Below are 14,253 nucleotides of genomic sequence, written 5' to 3' on the forward strand. Positions count from 1 at the left end.
GTGTTTCCTAGAAGCAAAAAATAAAATCTAAAATCTAAATATCTAACCTTTATTAGAGGGGAAGGACATCTTACAACAGTGAACATAAAATAAAATTATATCAAGGAAGAGGAGGGCATGTAGGACACTGTCACAAATATATTTTGGATTGAACATTGACAGCAGAAAAGTCTTTGTTACTTTATGCAGTGACTTTAACTAGCAGGGGTGTAAATACAGTAGAGTAAATGGTCTGCATTTATATAGCACCTTTTAAACCTTGTCTAGGCTGTACAAAGTGATTTACGATGTATTTTCCACACACCCACACATTCACACAAATACCACAGCATTTGTGTTATGCAGCATAAACACATACTGTAGCAGCATTTTGTTTCAACAGCCATACCCCAGTGAACACATCAGGGGTTCAATCTGGGGTTCGGTGTCCTGTTCAAGGACACTAAGTAGGTAGTAGAAAAACATTTTATACACAATATTATTTTTTCTTGCAGAACTATAGAAACTTACAGTGTTAGTGAATTTCTTTAACTGCCTGTAAATTAAGCCCATACATTTATACTTTTGGATCCTGTTTTCTAATAATTCTTCCCTCAGCCGTCACCACTTTCTATTGGACTTGCAATCTGCATCCAACTAATCCCTGAAAAACTAAATCTTTTTTTTCTTTCCAAACCTTTTCGCTCAGAAAATTGAGTGACATCCATGGTAATTTGTGTGTGTATTGATGATAATTTGATCTAGTTCGTCTGTTGAAGACTGATCTAACCCTAACTCTTAAAAGACACACTTCTGATTTAGACTGTTCTCAGAATTTCCCCAAAACAGATTTGAAAAAAAGAAAAATCTAAAAAAAAAAAAAAATCTGAAAAAACTAAATTGAGCCTTCCAGAAGATACCAAGTACTGACTTAAGAAGGTATAATTCATTAAACTCAGGTCAGGAACTCAACTGGCACATGTGAGCTGTGGCACAATATATCAATAGATGAAGGCTATCAAAATCAATTAGCATCTGCAAGGACATGAGAACCTGCAGTCAAGTACAGAGTGTCAATTAGGCTGCCTCCTCTCCTCATTAGTAATATAATTACTTAAACGACTTTTGTGTTGCACAAGCTTTTTTTTATTATGTTTTTCATTAATTAGACTACAAGTAAATATGCAGATATATACATCTGTCAAAGCTTCCTCTATCTTATGAGTACAGCCATTGTATTTATTCAACTTCAAATCAACTTAAACCAGATTAAAGTAGCACCAGGTGAAATAAACAGACGTATAAATTAATTTAAAAAATCCCCACTGGAACCAATACCTTTTTTCAACTCAAGTCATTCTACATGTAGCCCCTGTTTACTCCTAAATTACAGTGTACTGTCCAGGGCCGTTTTTTGCTATGGGCAATATGGGCGACTGCCCAGGGCGCAATCCACGTGGGGGGGCACGAGCGCTCTCAAAAAAAAAAAAAGAAATTGCTGCCGAGTGGGCGCAGAGCCTCCACCACCTTCTCACAATTTTCTCTCTTCTCCCTTCTCTCTCTTCTCCCTTTTCTCCTATTGGGCTTGGTCACCAAGGGGCATTCTAGGACGTGGCGGCCGTGTTGGCAGCATCGTGAGTATAAACAAACACTGTAGTACAGTGTTTCTCAATCCTGGTCCTCGTGGGCCCCTGTCCTGCATCTTTTAGATGTTTCCATGCACCAACACACCTGATTCTAATTAAAGGTCCTCATTAGCTTGTCATCAAGGTCTGCACAACTCTGTTGATGACACAGGTACTTGTGTCACGGTGTGTTGAAGCAGAGTAGCATCTAAAACATGCAGGACAGGGGCCCACGAGGACCAGGATTGAGAAACACTGCTGTAGTAGCAGCGTAATAGCACCAAGTGAACAGACGGAACACAAAAAAAAGATGTTAAAATGCCGGAAAGGAACTGGAATTTACCGGGATACCTTAAACAAGGAAGCCAGCGGTTTGGATCCATATGAAATCCCTACTAGTAAGGACTAAAGCTTGAGTTATGGTTCTGCGTCAAAACGACGCCCTGCCTACAGCGTGTGGTACGCGTCAACGCAGACCACACGCCGTCACTGACGCTGTCACTGACGCCATCACTGACGCCGTCACTGACGCCGTCACTGACGTGCACCTCCCGAAAATTGTAACTACGCGTCGAGGCGACGCAGACCACACGCAGACGGAGAGGGCTGTGATTGGTTCGCTTGGTAGAATTTTTTTTTTTGGTTTTTTGCACAATAGTTGTCCTTATCTCTTTGATTCAATGTGACCGGAAAAAGTCGGAAAACCATTCAGGAAAAGATCGCGAATTAGCGGTCACGGGGGGTACTGCACCGCGGCGAAATGGAGTGACGGAGAAGTCCGAAGGGTTCACGACGGCGTCACGGTGACGGCGTGTGCTCTGCGTTGGTGTAACGCAAAACCTTAATTCAGGCTTTACTGCTGCAGTTCTGCACAACCGGCGTCTTCAGCTACCTTGTTTGCGAGTGTTTGGCAGCTGCTTTGGTAAATGTTTGACTCGCCATGTGTTTCAATGAATTATTAGCCTATAATAGTACAACATACAGTACATATTTTGTATTACTCTTACTTTGTTCTTTTCTTTTTTTGACCGCTATATTATGCGGAAGAGGCTCCGAGGCGTGAGCAATATTTTTTTTGTTTTTTCTCGTGGGATTATTTTTTTCCTCCGCAGCTACAAATAGAGTTAACATTTTTTCCTCAACAAACTAGTTTTATCTGATGATTGGGGTTAATCGCACCGCAGAGAGCTGGCCAGCAACTGCGTTTAGCTGGAGAAGTGGGAATAAAACCCGTGTGAATGATCCGACCCTGGTTTGTGTTAGTGTTTGTTTGTGGTAAACTGTGGAAGGTTATGTTTGGTCGTCTTACAGCCGCGATCCAAGCGAGCCGACGACTCTTTTACTCTGTTATCTCAGATACTTGGTCTCCGTGATTCTGCCTCCAAGCAGGAAAACGGTGAAAAGTTAAACCATTAGCGATCTTTTCCCCACGTCTGTTGTGTGGAGCTGCTGCAGCCACAACACAGCAACGGGTTGCCATGGTTACAGAATAACGGAAAGTAACGATTACAAGTAAGACACAACGAAGAGGGAGCACGTCTGTACACAGTGCGCAGTGGTCCGAAGAGCAGCTAATGTAGCATCCAACAGGGCGGCTCCGCCAGGTTATGACGTCAAGACGACCAAGCCCTATTGGATGCGCCGAGATGTCGTCACAGCGCGGCACGGTGAAATTAAAAAATGTTCAATTCGGGCAGGCAGGCACAGCGCAACGTCGCCGAGCTCGGCGGCAGAGCGGTCCGCTCTTGCGCCGCGGCAACACATACACAATGAATGGGAAAGCCGGCGGCGGTCGCCGCTTTGCGCCCTCTATGTTAAAGGGGCATAGAGAGCGCAAAGCGCAGCATTTGTGCCGCACCTGCTTGCCCGAATTGAACATTTTTTACTTCCACTGTGCTGCGCTGTGACGACATCTCGGCGTGTCCAATAGGAGAGAAGGTGGTGGAGGGTGAAAAAAACTTGGGGGTTGTAGATCAGAGACGATCATTGGTCTGACCCTTCCAGTGACAGTAGCGGAAGCAGAAAGGAATTTTTCAAAGCTGAAGCTTATTAAAACATAGGCTACTTGAGGTCCACTATGGGGGGGGGGGCGTTTGATGGACAGAAAAATAGCCAGGACCGCCTCTGGTACTGTCATACTAAAAACTTGTAATTGAATGCATTTCTAATCATTTGGGTCACAGGACAGTATATTTAGAAGTAACTCTTAATACTCAAATGTGAAAACTAGAAACTTAACTAACACCAGACACCAGGTAAAGTATGGACAAAACCTTCCTTTTAATAAAGAAAACAAAGTGCAATTGTTTTTTTCTTTCAGGTTTCAAAAGAAATGTAAATCGACCACACAACACATCAGCCACAAGTCACTTCTCACAGTGTATCATACTGTACATTAATTCAGTGCTTAATAACTAGTCCTAAAGCCGGTGTTGTGCCAAAAAGTGATTCCTGCCAGAATCTGATTTCTTCTGATTTCTGGCCGCGGGAGCGCGCACAACAGCCCGTTGAGCAGCGCTAAAACGTCAGATTTTCAGATTATGAAGCTCAAGAATGAGATCAAATCATATTTAGGCAGAAACAACTGCCAACTGTATTTGGCCTTCAATCAATTTTTGGCAGGTGAAAATGCCTATTTTGTGTTGTAATGGTCCTTTAAAAGAGTTAAAAGCAATCCTGTGAGCTCTAGTATTTATATTATGAAGCTAAAGAATGAGATCAAGTCATATTTAGGTAGAAACAACCTTTCATTAACTGTATTTGTCTTTCAATCAATTTTTGGCAGGTAAAAAGACCCATTTTCAGGGGAGAAATCAGATTCTGGCAGGCAATCACTTTTTGGCACAACACCTGCATCTAAATACACCCCACGTGACCGGCCTGAGCACTGCTTATGTGACCAAAACCCTCCACGTCCGAAAAAAATAAAACAAAGCAAGGTACCTTGTGAAAACTTGTTAACCCCACCAGTCTCGTCCGGTCCGGTTCTGTATCGTCCTGTTCTCCTCCAACAAAGCAGCTCGGAGCACCAGGTTGCAGCTCGACTCCACAGCGTTACAGGTGTTTGTCCCGCTGCAGGACGTCTCGTCTCCTTCCCCAGCGTTGCCATGGGTAAAGGCTGATTTATGGTTCGGCGTTATACCAACGCAGAGCCTACTGCGTAGGTTACGCGTACCCTACGGCGTAAGCTGCTCTGCGTTGGTGTAACGCGGAACCATAAATCAGCCTTTACTCTGAGTGACGCAGGCAGTCCGAGCGCTACCTGGGGCCCCTCTGGGGCGCCTCCCGCAGCCTGCAGGTTATTTCTTTTTCCTAAAGCACAGTCCTGCAAACTCGACCATTACTTTAACCTAACACGGCGTGAAGTCTTAAAAATACAGAATCTTCTCTTACTCGACTCTTTCCCAGGCATCTCAAAACTAAATTTTTTTCTCAACTCTAGCTTCTCACGTCTTCACCTAGAACTCCCGTTACCTTTACTGACCGTCGGACAGGGAAAAATCACATACCATATTGTAAATAAAATACATATTATCCCTTTTAACTTTCGTAAATATGTTTTTAAACTTTTAGATAAACTATTTATTTAATTAAATGAACGAGAACGTAAAATATATATTTTTTTATAACCTTATCTTTACTTAATGTAGCTTTTATACCATGAATTTATTTATAAATCAATGGTTTTCTTTTTTATTAAATGTCAGACCAGTTTAAGGGAAAAAAAATCTTAACATATAATCATTATGAAAAATGGCAGAATCATGATCCACATTTAAAAGAAAAAAAAACATTATTTTTTTTCTCCTCTTCTGGGTTGTTTGAGGCTGTTCGAGACAAGGACTTAACTGAAAAAAAACAAACATTTTTCATCAAACAATTTTTGACTGCCTTGTTAGAATTTGATTACAGATCAGCTTTGGATGAAGGAGTGCCATTATGGGCCCTTTTAATTTAAATTTGCAACATAAATCGAGGATGTTTGCATGTCATACCATTTGAGTAAATGTTCTACTTGAATGAAGCCTTTAATAGTCTACTTGCTGGCAAGATGCATTATCATCCTGAAAAAACCTGCTAATCCTACTCTTGATAAATGAGATGAGGAAAGTGACCAAATTTGTAAGTGCACAGCTGTTCATCCACTGTAGAGTTAATTACAGCCTCATCCTTTGGCAACGTCATCAATGACTGTGGAAGTTTGCTCGTTCTCTCCAACAAGTCCTTGCTATGACTCACTGGATACGTACCAGTTTCCACTCTTGTCTACTTGCTTATTTGTGATTCAACATGACTTTCATTGGATCATGCACAGTCCATAGATCTAGTTCTCTTTGGTCCAGTTTAATCACATTTTCTTCTGTTAAGATGTTACTTATGGTTTGTGTTTGGCTTTTCTTTGAATATTTTAATTCCCACTGTAGATTTTTGTTAGATTTAGTCACAAGCATTGGGTCAATATACTGCACATTTGTTTTTATTTCATTTCTATTTTATTTTCAAAGCATACCACTTTGATTCTCCTGTCCTGATGCTTTGGTGTCTTCTTTGGTCCACCACATCCTTCACATTTGGTTTGTGTTTGCAGTAAATTATAAACACAGCTAACTGGGAACAACCAGCATCCTCTGCCATAGTGTATTGATTTGCCTTCTTGAAGCATTTCAATAATCCCTTCCATTGTTCCAGATGATCAGCGTTCTTGTTGGGGCCATGTTTTCCATCATTTAGCCAGGTGCAACACCTCCTTAAATTCTGCATGGACTCCAATTTCCATATTTCTTTTAGTAATGAAAATGTGTTTTACAAAGCTATGATATCACGCTGTTCAGGTCAATAGTTTTGTCTTAATTTTTTTTGTTTGTTGTTTTTGTTTTACAACAAAATAAAATCATTGACTGAACATCCTCCAGGAGCAGTGATCCCATAATACTTTTTGCCATGGGGTTGTAAAATTGTAAATCTCAACATAAAGAAAGTTGATGACATGTTAATATTTATGCAGTCATTCAAAGCATTAAATTATCATTGTAACTATGCCTCAGGTTGAGAGCACATGGAAGACTTCCGTCTCTCTTTTTTATTTTTGTACTGATAATACTTTTCTTTGTTTCTCTGATGAGTGTATAATGACCATCAAGAAGCGAAGCGACCCATCATTTCTCTTTGTTTCACCTTAAACAGAATGGTTTTGTTTTTCACTGGGAATCTGGAACTTCTCTCAAACTGTACCTGAAATAATGATGTTTTTTAAGATGCACCAGTTGCTATCATTGTGTTACCAAAATACGAAGCCATGTCCCAGCATTTAGAAAGTACAAGTTATCTGTAATTACTAATGAAATAAAATGAGCAACCAAAAAAAGAAGGAAAGAGAAAATCTTTGAGTTATGTGAGATTTCTGCTTTTTCAGAGTTGAACCTAAGAGTGGGTTCTTTCCACACTGGTGGACACCATTTCAACAGTGTGTCAGCCAGCTTCCTCACACCTGTGAAAGCACTGTATTCACTCACAGTCCAACCTTGCTAAAAACAAACAAATAAAAAAAAACATGTTAAGCAACTAGCTGTGCCTGATGTCAGATTTGTACCATCCTATCTGACATTGGATTTTACAAGAAGGAAGGAAAATTGAACAAAAGTCCATGCAGTGTTGATTGAGTACAGCAAAAGGATCTGAACACTCACCAGATGAAATTTTGTGCTTGTAGTGTACACGCTCTATAGCTATTCATGGTTACACTGCAAAAACAGCCCCTCTAGAAAAAAGGCCTCATAGTCTATAAATCCAGTCAAAATTGATTTATTTAAGGCAAAAAATACCTTTGTCAATGATGTAAGAAAGACTTCCATGACTGGAATTTCTTAAAACCAGCAAAATAGTCTAAATAGTCTTCAATTTTCTTGAAACAAAGCTTTTTTTCTTAACTTTCTTAGAAATGAGTTTTTGCAGCGTATCGAAGGACAAATGGTCTCTCTGGCGTTCCTTTAACAGCAGGACATATTTTTCCTTTCTTCTTAATAACAAAAACGTTTGTTGCAAACGTGAGTTGCAAAGTCAGCCACGGCTCCAGAAAGGCCATCAAACAGACTGCAGACATTTAAGTTTATTCAGTCCACCTTCTTCAAAAGATCCCTACAATGACTGATTTACAGCTAAAACCTGGAGGAGTAGGAATTTTTCCTCCTCCCAGCTGTATTCATTAAATCTTATTTCATAGCAATTTCTTGAAACAAAAAGAGACCGGTGATCCTGTCCAGGACAGAAACTCCTTCCAAACTGAACCTATCTGTCACTCCTTTGAGGGGACTCCGAGGACGCTGGCAGGTGAGAATGAGACCTAAATGGGTTAAATACCTCGGGATCTCTCTTCAGCCACTCAAGAAAGGTCGGTAAGCGTAGAAAAAATAAATCTCAAAATTTAACGTTGACAGAACACACATCAGGATCTTCAAATATCAACTTTGCATGGGTTTATGCAAATCCCCAGTTGCCCAACTAGAAAGTAGTTAAACTTGCTTTTATACACCAAAATATGTTCCTCTGGATCTCCTTCCATCAAAAAGGATGTCTTCACGTATAACCACAGTAAATAACCACATGTAACCTTTCCTTGCATATATTGTGGAATAAAGTTATTACCACAACTTAAATCCAAAGCAAACTGATACGTTTTTTTTCCGTTTGTGTCACGTGAAGATGTTAACGCACATCAATGAGTGATCGGTTGTGAGGCGCACAGACATCCATCACATGATATGAAATGAACTCTCTTTCTCACCGAGAAGAAAACAGTGTCAGATGAGATCATGACAAGGTTAGACAATTATATGTGTTTCCTATAAATAACTGCACAAAGTTGTGCATATTTGTGCAACTGTGGAAGCTTTGCCACAACTATAAGACTTTTGAGGGACTGGACTTACCTGCTTGTCCAGGTTGACCACTGGATCAAGGATATGCTGAACTGGTCCCAGCCTCACTCGGGTACCAGGCAATATGAACCTTTCAGCGGGACATCTCTCGGCCATCCCTGAGCAGCGTCATGCCGTATGGGTCGGCTCATCGGGATAAAACCCAGGGGCCTCATTTATAAAGCTCGCGTGTGCACAAAACAGGGCTTGAAAGATGCGCACGCCACCTTCTACGCAAAGGTTGGGATTTAAAAAAAAAAAAAAACTAACGGGAAAATGTCCTTATCTTTATGCAAACTTTGATCCTAGCGCAGGAACATTTTGAAGATATGGGGAACTGGCGACACAGGTGGTGAGGTGGTGAAATGAAGCCAGATTCATGTCATACGTTTAATGTCATCACATATCAGACTTATAGATCCATGTACACCCAAGCTGGCAGTGTTATAGATCTACGTGTTGCGTAAGTGAGCCATTACGCAGGTATTTGCAGTAGGTACTACGTTCATATATCATACTTCCATCTTCAAATGGTATGGAGTGGTGAATAGCACCAGAATGATTATTTATCGTGACAAGGTGTGTACCAATCAGTCTAATTGCTGAGTAAGAATATAAATTGCGTGGTGACAGCCGTGCGTAATGCTGCACAATGGATGCGCTGGCACTGCTTGAAGATCACGTAAATGGCAGGATCAGGATGGAGAGAGTATTTAGGGACCATGAAGATTTCCTAGCCCATGATGATGACTGGCTAACAAGCCGATTTCGATTCCCTGGAGCAGTGCTCTTGGATCTATGTGCTGAACTGGGTCCAGTGTTAGACAGACCGACCCGCCGGAATCGCGCCATCCCGGTACACATACAGGTGCTGACCACTCTTGGTTTTCTGTTCATCCTACGGGTAGGACGATTCGCGGAGGTAGGACAACTCGGCAGAACACTGGCATCGGAAAGTGACTCGGCTGCTCAGCATGGCCAGAGCTGCGGGCTCGTGCGCTGAGCAGTTCTCCCGGTCTAAGCTGATAATTTCTCCCGGTCTCAGCGCGATCAGGCTCGGATGAACCCCGACACGCTGAGTCCTGACAACTGATTAATGTAATAACTTAAATAAAGTACAATCAAACTAAGTTTTGCTCCCGCTCTATTTTTAAATACGCACACTTGTATGCTTGTGTGTGTGTTGTGCGGCGCTCGTGTGTGTTGTGCGGCGCGTGTGTGTGTGTTGTAAGGCGGCGCTCCGTGTGTGTAGACGGCGCCTTTTCGGTCGGTGCGCCGTGTGTCTGTTTTAAATACAGAAATGACACACAAAACTGAGGGTGCGCCTTTCCACACGGCGCCCGTATGGTCGTCAAAATACGGTAGTATTTTAAAATGACCAAAATATATTTCTAAATTATTTAGCAGGATAAAAACGTATTATATTATTCAACATTTAATCATACTACTACTCCGACAGGTTGTTAAAGGAAAAATGTTCAAATCGCACCACTTCTTTTTTATCTCAGCCACAGATCTGTCCATGCCACTCACGGCGTTTACAGCAGCAACGACGTGCTGCCACTCACTTGCTTTCTTTTTATTAGTGATGCCACTACTGTGACCACCAAATAATGTCGTTTTCCTGGCCTCCACCTCATCCACGAGCACCCCGATCTCAGTCTCTGTGAAATTTCGCTTTCTGGTCCTCCCTGCCATGATTTTTGAGTGTAAAACACCATTGATCGGCAGGCTCATTTATATGCAAATACAGTCATCAAGTACTTTGCATTGCCCATTCATGGTATAAAGTGGGCGTGTAGAGGGCGGGATATGAGGCGAATTCACGTGCGCAACCTTCCAGCTGGACTATAAAGCGAACATTGCGTGCAGATGTGCGTGCACACGGTTTTATAAATCCGGATGTTTTTGTACGCACGGCATTTTTGGCTTTTGAGCGCACGTACACTTTTAGTATGAATCCTACGCACTCTTTTATAAATGAGGCCCCAGATCCTTAAAATATCCCATAACTGTGGCTGGGCAGGCAAACATTAAAATGCCATTCGCAGCAAAGAACCAGCTCCCTAATTAATTTTTTTTTAAATTTAAATCTAAAATGTCACTGAAAAGTTTGGTTGGTATGAATTGATGTGACGAAGCCATATCCAGCAATATTTTACTTAATGTATACTTGTAGTCTTATATTGAGTTGTCTGCAGGTGCAACTCTCCAATCAGCAGAAACTCTACAGTCTCACGTCCATTTTCAGGTGGGACAAATTTTAGCAAGGAATTGTCCTCAGCAGATGAAGCATTTCATTATGTCATCTAAATTAGTGTGAGATTAGTAGATTTGTTGTTCCTCCGATCACCTTCGTATATGGTATCATCTCTTAAAATACAAAAATATTGAATGTAATGCTAGACCTCAGCTTTATATGTACACTCACATATACCCATACGAACACAATAAGCCCACAGCCCTGCACTGAACACAACACAAGAACACCTCTAATGCAATGCAGTCAACACAAGCATAGCACACTACACTATTTTCTTTTACGACCTACATCAGAGGAAGTACCACCAAATAAATTATTTTTCCCATCCTGAATGTCTGACAGGAGTGTCTTGAGCTCCCAGTTGATTTTTTTTTTCACTTGCTTTTGTCATTTCCTTGTTTGAAAGTGTTTTTCGAATAAATATTCACGCTCATTGTCATATTTAAATTGATCTATTTGAGGGAGGAGACGGGGAGGAGTGTTGGATACGGGTGTACGCACAGTTTTGAAGGAGTGTGTTTTTTTCTGTGTTGGCAATATTTCTGCGCAAGGATTTAAGATGAAACCCACACAACCTCTGAACATGAGGCTCAAGGTCCCTCAAGTCATATTTTTTACTGGACCCTGTCTTTATAGTTATTGATACAGCTCAGCAGTGCAGTAAATAAATAAATAGAAGCAGAAAGGAAGACACACACTTACAGAAATCCATCACCAATATGGCCTTTACCCCTTAATTGTCTGCTAAGCAACAACAATGAGGAATCAAAGCTTTTGTAGATAAAGAGAAGCCATTAAGCTTTCACTGCTGCACCAATCATTATCAGCCAAATCCCAGCGACAAGTCTCATCACAGGGGTAAAATAAAGAGCAGATAAGGCAAGGAGCTAATGATGATTTTTCTCCCAGCATCCAGAAAGAAAGGCAACAAATGGGTAACACACAGTCCAAAGAGGTGTGTCACTGATAGACTTGAAGCAGCTCAAAGAGGTTAATCACCAGGGTTAAAAGCTTTCTGAAAAGACAAAAACAGCCCAATAATTCTTTTGACCCATGCAGAGTGCTGGTGGTAAGATTGAAATTTTCTCCTGATTAAAACTGTTAAGTTAATTATGGTTACATGATAATAAATATGCTTGTCAGGGTGTGAATGTTGAAATTATCTAGAAGAATGAATGCAAGTTAAAACAGTGTAACTAGCTATACATTTTTCTTTACAAATTGTTCTCTACCACTATCAGACAGTTCACATGAGAGCAGTTTAAAGGGGGGAAAAAAATAGTTGCAAGCAAAAAAGGTCACTCTGACCTGATTCATGACTGATTCAATTTGCCATGTTGATGTATAAAGATGTCAGGCTTCGCCTCAACAAATGAATCCGAGATATCCATCTCAGTTTTCATTTATTGGGTCTACTTGGAGCTGTTTTTAATTAGTTCCCCTTGCCTATTGTCTCTATTTGTATTAAATTAAATGTGCTGCCTCCAAGTGAATTCAATAAAAAGCTTCGGTACTCCCTCAACAGGGCCAACACACACACAAGACATAATCACACTCGAAAAAAAGGATCTGTCATCACAGAACTGCGACTCAAACGACTCAAACAACAAACCAAATAATAACTGCCAGTATACATGTGAAGAAATGTAGCCTAAGTGGAGCCAGTCAATTCTTGTAAAATGTAGATAACAAGCCCATAAACCAAGTGCTGAGATACACATTCGCAGCCTGAACATTGCTTATTTAAATTAAACTGGTAAGAGCGTCCAAACTTTTGACTGATATCACATATCCCCGTCTGTGTCAGTGGGGGTGTGTGCAGATCATTACTGCAAGCACGACTGGTGCACGCTTTTATACAATTATTTCTGGTCTTCTGGGTAAAAACAAGAGTGCAATATTGTTTCCTCTCATTCTCTTTATTATCGGTGTTTGGAGAGAATAGAGTCGTGGCGTGCTGAGCTTTATTCTGCTTCAGCTTTGATCACGAGGTTCACGCAGGCGACAGACTACACCTACTAACGGGAGGCATTGCAGTGGTTTTAAAGCAGGTGGGGGGGGGGGTGAGGTGGGAACTTTTCATCATAAAAGCTTATACCTTTTCACTCACTTTACACGTATGTTTTTATTTTTAAGTACGGTATATGATTTTGGGGTTCCTTGATTTGAGTCCTGTTGTGCACCAGTGGGTTTTCTGCATTTAGTCCCATCAAAAACACATCATCGCAATTCTATATACAACTTATACTGCATTTTACATCCATATATTGAAAAGACACACAGAATCATAACTTCAGAGACTGGGTCATTTTCACAGCTCTGTTTTCAGCGTTATTGCCACAGATACATTTAGGAACTAACTCAAAGGTAGAACAACATTCGGCAACTAATGATCAAAAGACAGAAATAAAATTAAAGTGAATATCTCTGCTTAATGTTTCAACAAATGGTTTTACAAGTTATGCATTTTAAATCTACCTTATATAGCTAATGCAATATTCTTTGAGCAATTACATCCACATGGCCTATGAGTCATATATAGAGTGTTTAAAATGTATTGTTATGCAGAGCATCAATAAAATTGACATCACCAGGTTATATTCTGCAATTGATAATAGCCAGGGGCATAAAAGGCCCTGATTATGTCACTACAAACACCAGATCTATTTTTTTTGAAAGCATTAAATGAACACTACCACAGCAGTTATATTATATTATATGCATTTAGAATTTCAAAACATGCATCCATCCTCTATACCCACTTCACCCTGGTCAGGGTCGTATGTGTCTGTGTGTGTGTCTGTGTGCAAGCATATAAATAAAAGACACTCATTGTTGAACACAGATATGGGTAAAAGTTGTAATTCTCAAAAATAAAATCTTGCTGCAAGCTTTAAAGCACATAGTCCTTCTAAAGAAGCAGTCTTCTTATAAACAGCATCAGTTTTACTTTTCCAGTTGAGTTTCTTATCTTAGATTAAAAACCCAAGTATTTGCAGCCTTTCATCACCTTCACCCCTCCTCCCATGATTTAAGGGTCTTTTACTTATTCCTACTCCTGAAATCCATCAACACCTTTGTTATCTTCACCTTGAACACGAGGGAGCGAATCCCACACAACAACAGGTCAATCAGTTCCCTTTATTCAGCCTCCTGTCCACCACTGACACACTCCACAGTTGAGTCATCTGAGTATTTCTGGAGATGTCATGTCTCTGAGTTGCACTGGAAGTCTGAGGTGTACAGAGTGAAGAAGATTTGTTAGAATACCGTTTCACCTTTGTCACTATTTCCAGTGCTTTAGTTGACCACTTGCTCTGAGCTGTGATCTCTCAGGCGGGGGTAATCCGACTGACTGCAGTGACATCTGCCTGTATTTTCTGGCGCTTTTGACATTATTAGAACAGGACATGTCGTGTTAAATGCACTGTAGACAACAAATACCATAATCCCAGCAAAGCTTGTCGGAGCA

At 40.8% G+C, this 14,253-nt stretch overlaps 1 protein-coding gene across 1 annotated transcript in view; it reads right to left on the bottom strand.

Annotated features, from left to right (window-relative positions):
• inpp4b (inositol polyphosphate-4-phosphatase type II B) overlaps nucleotides 1-4,561 on the bottom strand; it is a 217,084-nt gene extending 212,523 nt beyond the window's left edge. Inside the window, exon 1 of the mRNA XM_061718074.1 lies at nucleotides 4,548-4,561. The gene's annotated coding sequence lies outside the window, so the exon portion shown is untranslated. The remainder of the gene's footprint in view (nucleotides 1-4,547) is intronic.
• Between the last annotated feature and the right edge of the window lie 9,692 nt (nucleotides 4,562-14,253).

This window comes from Cololabis saira, chromosome 1 (assembly GCF_033807715.1).
Source record: "Cololabis saira isolate AMF1-May2022 chromosome 1, fColSai1.1, whole genome shotgun sequence".
Lineage (NCBI taxonomy): Eukaryota > Metazoa > Chordata > Actinopteri > Beloniformes > Belonidae > Cololabis > Cololabis saira.